The sequence below is a fragment of the Nicotiana sylvestris genome, chromosome 12, assembly GCF_000393655.2.
Source record: "Nicotiana sylvestris chromosome 12, ASM39365v2, whole genome shotgun sequence".
Taxonomy (NCBI): domain Eukaryota; kingdom Viridiplantae; phylum Streptophyta; class Magnoliopsida; order Solanales; family Solanaceae; genus Nicotiana; species Nicotiana sylvestris.
The window spans coordinates 43,672,714-43,688,560 of NC_091068.1; positions in this window are offsets into that span (position 1 = coordinate 43,672,714).

Consider the following 15,847-nt stretch of genomic DNA (forward strand, 5'->3'; position numbering starts at 1 on the left):
ATCTGGCAACTGTTACAGAAGAGGAACACAACTAGGACCTGGTCCGTTGGTGTGTCCTGACAGAAGTACAAAATCCACTATCCAGCTAGAATGTAATTACCCAGAAGTGGCTGTGCAGACAGTGCAACAGTCACTTCTCATTGGGAAGAAGTACACCAAGAGTTGACATCACTATCCATTGTAATATCTTTTGTGATAAAACAACCTGGTGCAAGACACACCATCACTTGTGCATTCAGTGATATTCTCTCAAGAAGAAAAAACATTTATCCGACATTGAAGTCACTGGTGTGTCAAGAACAAGAAGGCAACTCCACTAAGGATCAGTTTCTAAATGAGTTTTATGTACATCCATAGTTGAGTTGTAATCTTGTTATTTGTTCGTCATTGTAAGTCCTAGTTTGCTTTCTTAAAAGCGTTGTCTTAGGAACAAATCAAATTCATAAACTTCAGAGTTTATGTTGTGACTAGGGATAGTCATAAGTTAAATCCTTTGTAACTAAGCGAGTTATAGAGTGGCTTGTGGTGGTTGCATCACAAGTTAGTTTGAAGTCTTTGCAATAGGGTGTTTGCAAAGTAGCTTGTAATAAGTATATTACAAGTTAGTAGAGTTAAAAGCCTACAAGAGTAGGTCGTGGTTTCTTGATCCCCTTGTGTGAGATTTTTCCACGTAGAAAATCTCTTGTCTTTTTTACATTCAGTCTTTATTGCATTCTACGTATCAGTCTCATAGAGGACCGGGTACTCTATCATTTGGTGGACTCGTATAAAATAGCACTAATTTAATAGATGGTATTCAGTCATAACAAATGCAACTTTAGTTAGGTTTCTGGCATGGCTTTAAGCTAAGTAGATAACAATAGACAACACTTGAATGCAAAGATTCTGTCACGACCCAAAACCCGAACCCGGTGGTGATGGCGCATATCGTGAAACAAGGCCAACCGACACAAACTCCCAATCCATTTCTAACAATTATAATAATTCAATTTAAATCATTAACAGATGATAAATCCCAAAATAAGGTGAAATAGAACAACGCAGAAATAAACACAGCCCGACATCGGGTGTCACCAGTCATGAGCATCTAATATAAGGCTAAGAGTATGGAAAAGGACTATATAGTCTATTACATAATCTAGTACAAGGGAAAATGAAGATAGGAGGGAGAAATACTGGGCTGCGAATGCCGAGCAGCTACCTTGTGAATTCCAAATAGACCGCTAGAAGCAATCAGCCCTTGTTAGCAGACCCGAGGCTTCTGAATCTGCATACAGGGTGCAGGGAGTAATGTGAGTACGCCAACTCAGTGAGTAATAAAAATAAAAGCAGCTGAAAGATAGGAAAACATGTAAACCACAACAAAATGCTACAAAGAGGTAGTAGAATGCAATAGAGTAGTGAAAACTTGTAAAAACACCTCAGTTCAGTAAAACCCTCTTTAAAACATCTTTTATTAGTTAAACAAGTGAATGAAAAGCAGCGAGAAAAGATAAACACATAAAATTAGCCCCTCAAGCACAATATCAACGGAAATCAGCTCATCGGGCAATAACATGGAACAGCATCAGCCTCTTAGGCTATATTGCATATCACACTGGGTACCCATGCTCACTGGGGTGTACAGACTCCGGGAGGGTCCCCTTGCGGCCCAAGCGCAATAACAAGCCATCTCGTGGCATAAACAAATAGGCTCTTGGCCTCATATCAAACCACCTCGTGGCATAACAAGTCAGGCCCTCGGCCTCATAATCATGAATCAATATAATATTGCTGCAGCGCGCATCCCGGTCCCATAGTAACCTCACAACATACGCCCTAGGCCCTACTCAGTCAGAAATCTCTAAAAGTCACTTGGGCACAGTAAAATATGATGCTCAGCTCAAAATATCATTTAAGATGTCAAAATAGTATAAACATGGTTGAGTTATAAAAACAATAGAATATAGCATAATTGAATACAAGTATAAAGTCAAAATAGTGAGGAATAGTAGTGGAATCCCCTAAAGGTCCAAAATAGTTGGCATGAGGCCCAAATATGGCATTCATCCCAAAATATGATGATAGCAAACAATTTTCAATCAAATACGTAGTAAAACAATCATACGGGATGGACTAAGTCACAATCCCCAATAGTGCACGACCCCACGCTCATCATCTAGCGTGTGCGTCACCTCAAAATAGCACAACGATGTGAAATCTGGGGTTTCATACCCTCAGGACAACATTTGCAATCATTACTCACCTCTATCCGGTCCAAACTCTAGCCTGCGATGCCTTAGCCCCTCGAATCGGCCTCAACTCGCGTCGAATCTATCCAAAATCAGAATCATGGCGTCAAAATATGCTAAGGGAATGAAGCCCATGCGAAAATAATCAAATTACAACATAAATCCCGAAATTAACCAAAACCCGACCTCGGGCCCACTTCTCGGAATTCGATAAAATTTACATCAATAAACTCCTTATCTCGCCACGAGTTCATCCATATCAAAAGTAACAAAATCTGACTACAAATGACCCCTCAAACCCTTACTCAAATGTCTCTAATCTCAAGCCCTAATTCCCAATTTATAACCCTTAATTTCCATTAATTTCTAGCCGAATCAGTGAAATAACACCATAGAAACGAGTTTAGGGTTCAAAAACCTTACCTCTATGAAATCCCCTTGAAATTCTTCTTCAAATAGCTCCTCAAGCTCAAACCCGCATGAAAATGGTGACGAATAACTCAAAAATCGCGAAGGAAAATTTTTATACTTTCTGGCCCAGGCTTTTCGCACCTGCGGTCGAAATACCGCTTCTGCAGTCAAACCACCGCATCTATGATTTTCACTTAAAAATCTAAGTCCGCATCTGCGATAAGACACCAGCACCTGCGATATTGCAGGTGCGCTCAAATTGCCACTTCTGCGGTTCCAGCGCCCATGGCCCTTTGCCGCATCTGCGACCCATTGGGTGCTTCTGCGAGCCCGCACCTGCGGTCCCCTAGCCGCAGGTGTGGTTATGATAGTAGACTCAACTTCAGCTGCCATTTCCCAATTCCTAACTTTTCGTCAACCACCCGAAATCACCCCGAGGGGACCTCAACCAAAAGCACGAACAAGTCGTATACCACCATCCAAACTTATACCAATCTTCAAAACACCTCAAACAACATCGAAACAACCAAATCACATCGGATTCAAGCCTAAGAATTCTAAAAACTTCCAAATTCCACTTTTGATCAAAAAGTATATCAAACCATACCCGAGTGACATGAAATTTTGCACACACATCCCAAATGACACAAGAGACCTACTGCAACTCTCGGAATTCCATTTCGACCCCTATATCAAAATCTCACCTATCAATCGAAAAACGCCAAAATTCCAATTTCGCCAATTCAAGACTAAATCTACTACGGATCTCCAAAACACATTCCGATCATACTCCTAAGTTCCAAATCATCTTCCGAAGCTATCCAAACCATCGAAATTCACATCCGAGCCCTTTTTCACACAAGTCAACATCCAGTTGACTTTTGCAACTTAAGCTTACTCAAAAGAGACTAAGTGTTTCAAACCTTACCAAAACCTTTCTGAACCCAAGCCAACCAACCCAATAATACATAATACAGCTGAACAATGCGATAAGAAGTAGAAATAGGGGAAACAGAGTGATAACTCATGAAACGACCGGCCAAGTCATTACATCCTCCCATTCTTAAACAAACGTTCGTCCTCAAATGAGTCAAGAAATTTACCCGAAGCCTCAAATAGGTGAGGATATCTGCTCTGCATCTCCCACTCGGTCTCCCAGGTGGTCTCCTCCACGGGCTGACCTCTCTACTGCACTTTTACTGAAGCTATATCCTTTGACCTCATCTTCCGAACCTGATGCTCCAAAATAGCTACTGGCCCTACATCATAAGTTAAATCATCATCTAACTAAACCATTCTAAAATCCAAGACATGAGACGGATCGCCAATATACTTTCGAAGCATAGAAACATGAAATATCATATGCACACTCAACAAACTGGGTGGCAAAGCAAGCTCATAAGCCACCTCCCCAATCCTCTGAAGCACCTAAAAAGGCCTAATGAAGCGAGGACTCAATTTACCCTTCTTCCTAAATATCATAACACCCTTTATGGGTGAAACCTTCAACAGAACCTTCTCACTAACCATGTAGGACACATCCCAAACCTACCAATCATCATAACTCTTTTGTCTCGACTGCGCTATACGAAGCCTTTCCTGAATCACATTTACCTTGTCTAAAGCATCCTATACCAAGTCTGTACCCAATAACCTAGCCTCACCCGGCTCAAACCAACCAACTGTTGATCTACGCCACTTCCCATACAAAGCCTCATATGGAGCCATCTGAATACTCGACTGGTAGCTATTGTTATAAGCAAACTCCGCAAGTGGTAGAAACTGATCCCATGACCCTCCGAAATCAATGACACAAGCACGCAACATGTCCTCCAATATCTGAATAGCGCGCTCGGACTGCCCGTCCGTCTGAGGGTGAAAATCTGTGCTCAACTCAACCTGAGTGCCTAACTCCCGCTACACAGACCTCCAAAACTGCGAAGTAAACTGAGTGCCCCTATCTGAAATGATGTAAACTGGGACACCATGCAAACGAATAATCTCCCGGATATAGATCTCTGCCAACCGCTCTAAAGAATAGGTAGTACACACAGGAATGAAGTGCATGGACTTGGTCAGCCGATAAACAATCACCCAAATAGCATCGAACTTCTTCAAAGTCCATAGGATCCCAACTACAAAGTCCATGGTGATCCGCTCCCACTTCCACTCTGGAATATTCATCTGCTGAAGCAAGCCACCCGGTCTCTAATGCTCATATTTCACCTGCTGACAATTAAGACACTGAGCTACAAATCCCACAATATCCTTTTTTATTCTCCTCCACCAATAATGTTGTCTTAGGTCCTGATACATCTTTGTGGCACCTAGATGAATGAAATACCGCAAACTATGGGCCTCCTCCAAAATCAACTCCCGAACCCCATCTACATTGGGCACACATATCCGACCTTGCATCCTCAACACCCCATCATCATCGATGGTCACATATCTGGCATCATCGTGCTGAACTCTGTCCTTAAGGATAATCAAATGAGGATCATCATACAGGCACTCTCTAATGCGATCATATAAGGAAGACCGAGAAATCACACAAGTCAATACCCGACTGGGCTCCGAAATATCCAACCTCACGAACCGATTGGGCAAGACTTGAACATCAACTGCAAGAGGTCTCTCCCCAACTAGAATATATGACAAACTCCCCATACTCACTGCCTTCCTACTCAAGGCATCGACCACCACATTGGCCTTCCCCAGATGGTACAATATAGTAATATCATAATCCTTTAGCAACTCCAACCATCTCCGCTACCTCAAATTGAGATCCTTCTGCTTGAACAAGTGTTGGAGGCTATGATGATCAATAAACACCTCACAAGACACACCATACAAATAATGCCTCCAAATCTTCAATGCGTGAACAATGGCAGCCAACTCCAAATCATGAATAGGATAGTTCTTCTCATGGGGATTCAACTAACAAGAAGCATAAGCAATAACTCTACCCTCCTGCATCAATACACACCCAATACCAACTCTCGAAGCATCATAATACATAGTATATGAACCTGAAGCTAATGTCAAAACTAACACTGGAGATGTGGTTAAGGTAGTCTTGAGCTTCTAAAAGCTCTCTTCACACTCATCTGACCACCTGAATAGGGCACCCTTTTGGGTCAACTTGGTCAAGGGCGATGCGATAGATAAAAATCCCTGAACAAACTGGCGGTAATAACCCGCCAAACCAAGAAAGCTGCGAATCTCTGTGGCTGAGGACAGTCTGGGCCAACTCTGAACTGCCTCTATCTTCTTCAGATCAACTTAATACCCTCGGTGGACACCACGTGACCCAAGAAAGCCACTGAATTGATACAAAACTCACACTTGGAGAACTTTGCATAAAGCTTCTTCTCCCTCAATCTATGCAACACAACTCTCAAATGCTCAGCATGCTCCTCCTGACTATGCGAATACACCAGAATATCATCAATGAAAACTATGACAAATGAGTCAAGATAAGGCCGAAACACGCTGTTCATCAAATGCATGAATGCGGTTGGGGCATTGGTCAGCCTAAAAGACATCACCAAGAACTCATAATGACCATATCGGGTCCTGAAAGTTGTGTTAGAAATTTCCGAGTCCTTGAGCTTCAACTAGTGATAACCTGAATGGACATCAATCTTGGAGAAAACCCTCGCTCCCTGACGCTGGTCAAATAAATCATCAATGCGAGTCAAAGGATACTTGTTCTTAATTGTAACATTGTTCAACTACCTATAATCAATGCACATCCTCACAGTGCCATCCTTCTTCTTCATAAATAGAACAGGCATACCCTAAGGCGACACACTAGGCCAAATGAACCCCTTATCAAGGAGTTCCTGAAGCTTCTCCTTTAATTCCTTCAACTCCGCTGGTGCCATACGATATGGTGGAATAGAAATGGGCTGAGTGCCCGGCACTAGATTAATACCAAAATCAATATCCCTGTCTGGTGGAATGCCTGACAGGTCTACAGGAAACACATCAGGAAAATCCCTCACCACAGGAACAGAATCAATACTAGGAATCTCGCACCGACATCCTTCACAAAGGTTAAATATTAAATACAACCCTTCCCAACCATACGCTGGTCCTTCAAGAATGAAATTACCCTAATAGGAACATAATCAGTCGAACCTCGTCACTCAATCCATGGCACACCCGGCATAGCGATTGTCACTGTCTTAGCATGACAATCCAAAATAGCGCGACATGGAGATAGCCAATCCATGCCCAATATATCATTGAATTCTACCATACATAACAACGAAAGATCCACTCGGGTCTCAAACCCCCAATAGTCACCACACAAGACCAGTACACACGATCTACTATAACAGTATCACTCATCGGAGTAGATACACAAATAGATGAAATAAGAGACTCACGGGGCATATCCCAATAACGAGCAAAGTATGATGACATATAAGAATAAGTGGAATCGGGATCAATAATACAGAGGCATCTATGTGATAGATTGAGACAATACCTATGATCATGACATCCGAAGCAATAGTATCGGGTCTAGCCGGAAGTGCATAGAAACAAACCTGGCCACCACTTGATCGACCTCCCCATCTGGGACGACCCCTAGCTGACTAACCTCCACTCCTAGGTGGCTGGGTGGGTGGTGGTGAAGTGACCGGCGCTGATGCCGATGACTGACTCCTCTGTTGAGATGAACCCTCAAGACGAAGAGCACACTGACTCCACATATGACCCGTCTCTCCACACTAATAGCAACTCCCTGGTGCTGAGACGTGGACTGAAGGGAACCCCTAGCACTGGAATGACTAGCAGATGCACCTGGAATAGAAGAGCTATGAACTGAGGGAGCACGAGACGAACTCTGAGTTGGAAGGGCATTGAGTGATGACTGGCCTTAATGAGAATTGTGAGAACCATGACCTGATGACGCCCCATGATAACCTGGGTGAGCTGGCTGAGCATGCCTGAATGGACACCCTCTGCCATGCTAAAACTAACCCCTTGAAGGAGCACGACCATAACTACCAGATCTCCGAGGCCTCTTGGCCTCCCTCTCATCTTGCTCCTGGTGACGAACTGACTCAATCTCACGAGCAATGTCAACAACCTCCTCAAAAGTAGTACCAAACACCCTCTCCCTATCATGAGAATACGAAGCTGATACGTGAGGCCATCAACGAACCTCCTAATCCTCTCTCTCTCTATAGGAACCAACCGAACAACATGACAAGCTAACTCCGAGAACCTTATCTCATACTGCATCACAGTCATCTCTTCCTGACGCAATTACTTGAGCTACCTGCGCAGCTCTTCTCTGCGAGACTGTGGCACATACTTCTCCTGAAAGAGAATGGAGAACTACTGCCAGGCAAGGGGTGCTTCACTAATAGGCCTACGCCTCATAAGCCTCCAACCAAGTGAAGGCAGCCCCAAAAAACTGAAAAGTAGTGAAATCGACCTCGCTAGTCTCCAGAATACCTGCTATACGAAGAATCCTCTAACATTTATGCAATAAATCCTGGCATCCTCGCCCTTTGCACCATTGAAAGTTGGAGCCTGAAGTCTACCAAACCTCTCCAACCTGTGTTGCTCGTCCTCTAGCATGGCAGGAGCTACATAGTCCTGAGCAGCTGCAACCGGCTGGGCTAGATATTCCCCCAGTGTCTGAAGTCCCTGTACGACTTGCTCAGGTGTGTGAGCGGCGGGGGTTTGAGTGCCTCCCCCGGCTTGAGAAGTAGCTGCGGCTGTAGTAATTGAGACCGCCTGAGCTAGGCTAGTGCATATTGATAGAATCTAAGCCAGAGCCTCCTGAACACCCAAAATCACAATGGGCACAGCTAGTGCCTAAGCTGGTGCTGCTGGAGGATCCACAACTAGGACTTGATACTGAATTGGGGTGGCTGGTGGATCTGCAGGTGCTGCCCTAACTATTGTGCGAGCTACACCTCTGCCCCTACCACAGCCTCGACCGCGTCCTCGGCCCCTAGTGGCCATAGCTAGTGGTACTGGTGGTTGTCCATCCTGACCGGTAGCATGTGTCCTCACCATTTGTGAGATAATAGAATATCAGAAGTTTAGTACTCGGATCAACAAATTCGCACGACAAGAATTTCAAGAATATGATGTTTTTCCTAAAAGTTCTGTAGCCTCTCGAGGATAAATACAGACATCTCTATACCGATCTGTGAGACTCTACCAAACTTGCTCATGACTTGTGAGACCTATATAACCTAGGCTCTGCTACTAATTTGTCACGACCTTAAACTCGAACCGATCATGATGGCGCCTATCGTGAAACAAGGCCAGCCAATACAAACTCCCAATCCATTTTTAACAGTTATAATAATTCAATTTAAGTCATTAATAGATGATAAATCCCAAAATAAGGTGAAATAGAACAACGCGGAAATAAACACAGCATGACATCGGGGTGTCACTAGTCATGAGCAACTAACATAAGGCTAATAGTATGGAAAATGACTACACATTCTATTATAGAATCCAGTACAAGGGAAAATGAAGATATGAGGGAGAAACACTAGGTTGCGAACGCCGAATAGCTACCTAGTGAACTCCGAATAGCCTGCTGGAAGCAATCAGCCCTCGCTAGAAGGACCAGAGGCTCCTAAATCTGCACACAGGGTGCATGGAGTAATGTGAGTATGGCAACTCAGTGAATAATAAAAGTAAAAGCAGCTGAGAGATAGGAAAACACGTAAACCACATCAAAATGCTACAAAGAGGTAGTATAAAATCAATACAATGCAATAGAACAGTGAAAACTTGTAAAAACACCTCAGTTCAGTAAAAACCTCTTTAAAACATCTTTTAACAGTTAAATAAGTGAATGAAAAGCAGCGAGAAAAGATAAACACATAAAATCATCCCATTTGGCACAATATCAACGCAAATCAGCCCCTCGGGCAATAACATGGAACAACATCAGCCCCTCGGATATATCGTATATCACACTAGGTACCCATACTTATTGGGGGTGTACAGACTCCGGGAGGGGCCCCTTACGGCCCAAACGCAATAATAAGCAATCTCATGGCATAACCAAATAGGCTCTCAGCCTTATATCAAACCACCACGTGGCATAACAAGTGAAGCCCTCGGCCTCATAATCATGAATTAGTGTAATACTATTGTGGCGCGCAGCCCGATCCCATAGTAACCTCATAACACAGGCCCTCAGCCCTACTTAGTCAAAAATCTCTAAAAGTCACTCGGGCACAGTAAAATATGATGCTCATCTCAAAATATCATTTAAGATGTCAAAATAGTACAAACATGGCTAAGTTATAAAAATAGTATAATATAACATGATTGAGTACAAGTATAAAGTCAAAACAGTGAGGAATAGTAGTAACAATCCCCTAAGAATCCAAAATAGTTGGCACGAGTTCCAAATATGACATTCATCCCAAAACATGATGATAGAAAATAGTTTTCAATCAAATATGCAGTAAAACAATCATACGGGATGGACTAAGTTACAATCCCCAATAGTGCACGACCCCACGCTCGTCATCTAGCGTGTGTGTCACCTCAAAATAGCACAACGATGTGAAATCCGGGGTTTCATACCCTCAGGACAACATTTACAATCATTACTCACCTCTATCCGGTCCAAACTCTAGCCCGCGATGCCTTTGCCCCTCGTATCGGCCTCAACTCGCGTCGAATCTATCCAAAATTAGAATCATGACGTCAAAGTATGCTAAGGGAATGAAGCCTATGCGAAAATAATCAAATTACAACATAAATCCCGAAATTAACCAAAACCTGACCACTGGGCCCACGTCTCGGAATTCGATAAAATTTACATCAATAAACTCATTATCTCCCCACGAGTTCATCCATATCAAAAGTATAAAAATCCGACTACAAATGACCCCTCAAACCCTTACTCAAAGGTCTCCAATCTCAAGCCCTAATTCCACATTTTAACCCTTAATTTCCATTAATTTCAAGCCGAATCAGTGAAATAATACCAAAGAAATGAGTTTAGGGTCCAAAAACCTTACCTCTATGAAATCCCCTTGAAACCCCTCTTCAAATATCTACCTCAAGCTCAAGCCTGCATGAAAATGGTGAAGAATAACTCAAAAATTGTGAAGGAAACTTTTTATAGTTTCTGACCCAGGCTTTTCGCACATGCGGTCCAAATACTGCTTCTACACTACAACTTCTGTAGTCCAAACCACCGCATCTGCATTTTTCACTTAAAGATCCAAGTCCGCATCTGCGATAAGACACCCACACCTGCGATACCGTAGGTGCGCTCAAATTGCCGTTTTTGCGGTTCTATCCCCCATGGCCCTTTGCTGCATCTGCGACCCATTAGGCGTTTCTGCGACCCCGCACCTGTGGTCCCACACCGCAGGTGTGATTATGACAGCAGACTCAACTTCAGCTGCCATTTCTGAATTCCTAACTTTTCGTCAACTACCCGAAATCACCCCGAGTCCCCCAGGATCTCAACCAAAAGCACGAACAAGTCATATACCAGCATCTAAATTTATACCAATCTTCAAAACACCTCAAACAATAGCAAAACAACCAAATCACATCGGATTCAAGCCTAAGAATTCTAAAAACTTCCAAATTCCGCTTTTGATCAAAAAGTCTATCAAACCACGTTCGAATGACTTGAAATTTTGCACACACATCCCAAATGACACAAGAGACCTACTGCAACTCCCAGAATTTCATTTCGAACCCTATTATCTTGGATAGAGGAGCTTAATTTTACAGCTAACTTCTAGAGGTCCTTCCAAAAAGGATTGGGGACTCAAGTAAGTCTTAGTACATAATTTCATCCCCAGACAGATAGACAAGCTGAGCGTACTATTCAGACACTGGATAATATATTACGAGCTTGTGTAATAGACTTCAAAGGTAGCTGGGATGATCATCTGCCGCTTATTGAGTTCGCATATAATAATAGTTACCATTCCAGTATTCATATGGCTACATACGAAGCTCTTTATGGACAGAAGTGTAGGTAGCCTATAGGGTGGTTCGATGTTGGGGAGACTAAGTTAGTAGGACCAGAATTGGTACATCAGGCAATCGAGAAAATTAAGCTTATACAGGAAAGGCTATTAGCAGCTCAAAGCCGTCAGAAGGCTTATGCGGATAATCGACGACGAGACTCGAAATTTCAGTTGGATGACTAGGTATTACAAAAGGTATCACCGATGAAAGGTGTTAGGTTTGGAAAGAAAAGAATACTTAGCCCTTGGTACAAGGGACCATAAAGGATCATATGCAAAGTAAGCCAGGTAGTGTATGAATTAGACTTGCCTTTGGACTTGGAGTCTAGACATCCAGTCTTTCATGTGTCTATGCTCCGTAAATGTATTGGAGATCCTTCCAGAATTATGTTAGTTAATGACGTTCAGGTCACAGAGCAGCTATCATATGAAAAACTCCTATTGCTATATTAGATGGACAGATTCGGAGATCGAGAACTAAAGACGTAGCTATCATATGAAGAAACTCCAAAGTGCGCTCTATCAAAGTGTATTTGTCCTCACATGGTGTCAACTTCTTGCTTAAGTAGTAGATAGCTTTCTCCATTCTTCCGGTCTCATTGTGTTGTCCCAACACGTATCCAAATGCACTATCCAAAATTGACAGGTATAACAACAATGGCTTCCCAGGCTTGGGAGGAACCAACACTAGTGGATTTTACAAGAGTCCTTGATTTTGTTAAAAGCTTTCTGACACTCTTCTGTCCACTTTGTAGAAGCATCCTTTTTCAGCAGCTTAAAGGTAGGCTCACAAATTACTGTAGACTGAGGTATGAATCGGCTTATGTGATTTATCCTACCAAGGAAACTCATCACATCCTTCTTGCTCTTAGGTGGTGGTAACTCTTGAATGACTTTGATCTTCGAGGGATCCAATTCTATCCCTTTCTTTAGACATTAAGTAGGCAAGAAAACTGACACCAAAACATCCATTTAAGGTGAGCCAACAGAATTTTCCTGCAGGGACTCTGAATGCATATTTTGTAGTGTTCAACTTTAAACTATACCTCCGCAAGCATTCGAAAAACTTCTTCAGGTCGTCCAAATGTTTTAAATGCTTTCGAGACTTGACGATGGCGTCATCCAATTATACTTCAATCTCTTTGAAGATCATGTTGTGAAAGAGGGTTGTCATGGCCCCCATGTAAGTAGCGCAGATGCTCTTGAGGCCGAATGACATGACTCTGTAGCAGTAAACTCCCCAAGGCATAATGAATGCTATCTTTTCTTCATCTTCTTCATGTATCAGGATCTGATAGTACCTAACTAAACAATCTAGGAATGACTGCAGCACATGCTTCACGCAGTTGTCGATAAGGATATGAATACTTGGTAAAGGGAAATCATCTTTGGGACTGGCCTTCTTAAGATCTCGATAATCCTCACATATCCTGATCTTCTCATCCTTCTTGGTACTGTTACGATATTCGCCAACCATGTGGGATAATTGGTGACTCTTACCACATTTTCCTCTATTTGCTTGCTTACTTCTTCTTTTATCCTCAAACTCAAGTCTGGCTTGAATTTTCTAGGTTTTTGTTTGACTCGCAATCTAGAAGGATCGGTAGGCAATCGATGCGACATAATGTTGGTGCTTAACCCAGGAATGTCGTCATATGACCATGAGAACATGTGGATATACTATCGGAGGAGCTTGACTAACTCTTCTTTCTGCTCTACTTCCAGATGGATGCTGATTCGAGTTTCTTTCATGTCTTCTTCGCTTCCTAGGTTGGCTACTTCTATCTCTTCGAGGTTAGACTTTTTCAGGCTTTCCAGCTATTCGATCTCTTGTGGGAGATTATATATCATCATGCTTTCATTGTATTCCTTGTAATATGGATCCGTTTGCTCGAGGGTTTCATTGTTACATCTCGCATTTTCGTACGTTAAAAGTTTGGTATTCAGTTAATTGACGTAGACTCGGGGATGAGATCATCTTGACGTTAATGTATTTACGCTATTTATAACAAGCGATAAAGAAGTGTCATAAAGGATAAAGAGTACAGGAATTAAAGATAACGAGTTTCGTTGAAAGTGGCAAATTTGGGATAAAATACGGGTTGAGTGATAATACCCAATAATTATGGACTAGTACCATACAAGGTACCAAATGGTCGTGATAATATGATATATATAATGTATAAAGTATATTAAAAATAAATAGAATTTTAAGTAATTTGAGACAATTTTAAATTATGCGGGTATTTGATTAATTATAGGGTAACATGATATTATCCAGTTAAATAATAAGTGGATAAAACTTAATTAATTGTACTCCAAAGACATGTGGTAGCACTAGCTTACCACATGAAGTGACTAAGCAATTAAACATCCTAGGTATGATATACTTGAATCAAATAACTAAAAGAGTGGTTATCCAAAATAATACATGTAAAAGTCTTGAATACATTAACGTTACTCATTCAAAAAAGGAAGTCAAGAAAGCTTACGTAGTTTGAAAGGTAGAAGCTAGTTTTCATAGAAGGAAAACGTTAGAAGGACAAAAGCTCCAACGTCCAGGCACTTGAACGCCAAGAACAGAAGCTGATTTCGTTCATCAATTTCAAAACGCAGAAGCTTAATCCGATTTTTGGGTTCTAAGTTCAATCCACAAAGGTTTCAACGGAATATTATATGGATTTTCTCTACTCCAGGTATGTTAAGGCCATCCCTTCTTTCCTTTGGCATGGTCCAAATTATACTGAAGAAATGAGCAAACACATAGTTTCCATAAATTACTCTATTCATAGAGATACTAGGGGTGTCTATATTCTTGATTCCCCATGAGAATTATTATTATCTTTTGTTCATGGGTCTCAGAATAATACACAGTTGACAAAGTTTATCTGGAAGGAATATTGAGATTTTTATGTATTTTTCATGCATTTCACCCATTTATACATGTGCATTGACCTATGACCAAATGACATTATATACGCATATATATGTAAATATATGTATATGTGATATGGAAAAAGGTTACGGTGTTATATATATATATATATATATATATATATATATATATATGGGTATAACGTAGCTCAGTCCCGTCTTTGTATAGTTATGTTTCTATTAGAGGTCTGTAGAGAGTATGTCTAGTTGGGTTGTATGTCGCCTTGTCAGCTTTTAGTTTTGGATGTATAAGTTTTCTATAGCAGCCTTGCCGGCTCGCCCACTGTATTCTGCATGTATACGTACATATGCCTTGTTGGCAAGTCTCCTTCATGTATTTTATTTTCGTAATTCAGCTGAAGTTATTCAGGTTCATATCTTAGACGCATGCTTAGGGGTGTTTGACAGGTAGGACTCAGGCACCCGTCGTGGCCCATCGGTTTGGGTCGTGATATTAGTAACATGTAATAATCGCAGAATGCGGGGTTTTTTCATTTTGATTAGTAAAAAGAAAAAATAGGTATAAATGAAGCGATAAATAAGTTTGCAATAGTTTGAGAAATCATTTCTTTTTATTTCATCAAAAGAGAAACGTCTAAGCATTCAAAGAGGCAATTGACAAAAGAGTGCAAGCACGGTTCAAGCCTCAATTTACAGTGCACTTTTTTTCAAAAAATTTATAATTCTGCACTACCAAGACTCTCGGCGAGCCAAAGACGGGATGACTGTCCAATTTGCAAGTCCTCTTCCAGTTCGGCATTTTAAGTGGTCGGTGTCTTGATATCAACCTTGTCACAACATTCCTTGATCATGGTCACAAACAATCTTCCAATTCTATTGACGATTTCATCCTCTGTTGTTGAGCTCTCAGCCGGACCGAAACACGTTCTGGCACAAAAGCTTTCTTCCCGAAGCCACCAGTACAAGTATTTATTATATGAGGTTGATAACCTGTGACGGCTCTACTTTCTGCGCCTTTGGCTCAATCAACTCTGTTATCCCATTTGATCGGGCTCCCAACCAGATTCCAGGTATATAACCATACTTCATCATTTCTCTCAAAACCATCTTTGTTTAATATGGTGACTACAGACCCAGATTTTGCTTAGTCTCTTCTACTTCCGTGGTCTGCATAATATCAACCGCATGAAAAGCGACCCCATCCAATCATTCAATGAATGGAACTGCATGTTCCAAATGAGTTTACTTGATCCATTCGTGGTGGACTACAATATCTTGATAAACCCACTCCAACTTAATACAGTGATGTAG